Source organism: Gossypium hirsutum, chromosome A03 (assembly GCF_007990345.1).
Source record: "Gossypium hirsutum isolate 1008001.06 chromosome A03, Gossypium_hirsutum_v2.1, whole genome shotgun sequence".
In the NCBI taxonomy this organism is placed as follows: Eukaryota; Viridiplantae; Streptophyta; class Magnoliopsida; order Malvales; family Malvaceae; genus Gossypium; species Gossypium hirsutum.
In genome coordinates, this window is record NC_053426.1 from 16,063,338 (window position 1) to 16,064,418 (window position 1,081).

Genomic DNA, 1,081 nt, shown 5'->3' on the forward strand with positions numbered 1-1,081 from the left:
CTATTTTTGATGTAGCTTACATTCTTAGCTAGATTCTCAGGGTACTGGTTGATTGATCTGTCTCCATCATTCATCATGGACCTACTAGATGTCAATTCTATTCGATTAAGCCTATCCAAAATTTGTTGGTACTTATTTTCTTTATGGATAGCTTTAATCGTAAATAGTCTTTGGCCAAAAGTGAATCTCTCCTTTGGCCACTAACATAAATTCATTGCCATGTTTTCTATCAATTCATATGCATCTTCGTATGTTCAATCTATCGAGGCTCCTCCTATAGCTCCATCTAGTCTTGACCTTGATTGTGCATCCAACCCGTTATAGAACATCTGCAACTGTAGCCAGTCAGGTAGACCATGGTGAAGGCATTTTTTTAGCAGTGACTTGAACCACTCTCAAGCTTCGTGAAAGCTTTCTCCTTCCAATTGTTTAAATGTATCAATCTCCCTCCTTAGTTGGATCGTCTTGCTAATAGGAAAGAACTTGTATATGAATTTCTCTATAAGTTTGTTTCATGTCATGATAGATACGGGTGCCTATGAATCTAACCAAGAGAAAGCGTTATCTACTAAGGAAAAGGGGAACAACCAAATGCGAATAGCGTCATTGATGACCTCGTTAAACTTAAAAGTATCACAAAGTTGGAGAAATTGCTTTAAATGCTTATTTAGGTACTCCGTCATGGTCCCTCTAAATTGTAGGTTGTTTTGTATCATCTGGATCATCACTGACTTTATCTCAAAATTGTTTTCTATTATGGTTGGCTTGGCGATGCTTCCTTGGACCATATTCAAATTTGGTAGCGCATAGTCTAGAAGTGTGTGCTCTTCTCGAACTATTGGTGGCTATATCGGTAATTGTGGTAGTGTTGGTGGTAGGCTTTGTAAGTTAGGTTCGTCGAAGAGCGAATTATAGCATGATGGGTTAATAGTAGCAGGGTAGTTATTCTGCATCTACTGTTGCTATTGCTATCGACGATTTCTACGGATAATTCTTTCTGGATCAGTAGTTGGCCTTATAGGTGTGCACCTACTTCGAGTCATGTACTAAAACAACAAAGAAAAGTAAAAAAAAACCGTTA

The 1,081-nt window shown here is 38.0% G+C and overlaps 1 non-coding gene across 1 annotated transcript; it reads left to right on the forward strand.

Moving 5' to 3' along the window:
- Positions 1-351: 351 nt before the first annotated feature.
- LOC121227471 (small nucleolar RNA R71) lies at positions 352-458 on the forward strand. The gene has a single exon (XR_005925075.1). It is a non-coding gene; the product is annotated as a small nucleolar RNA R71 (small nucleolar RNA).
- Positions 459-1,081: the final 623 nt, after the last annotated feature.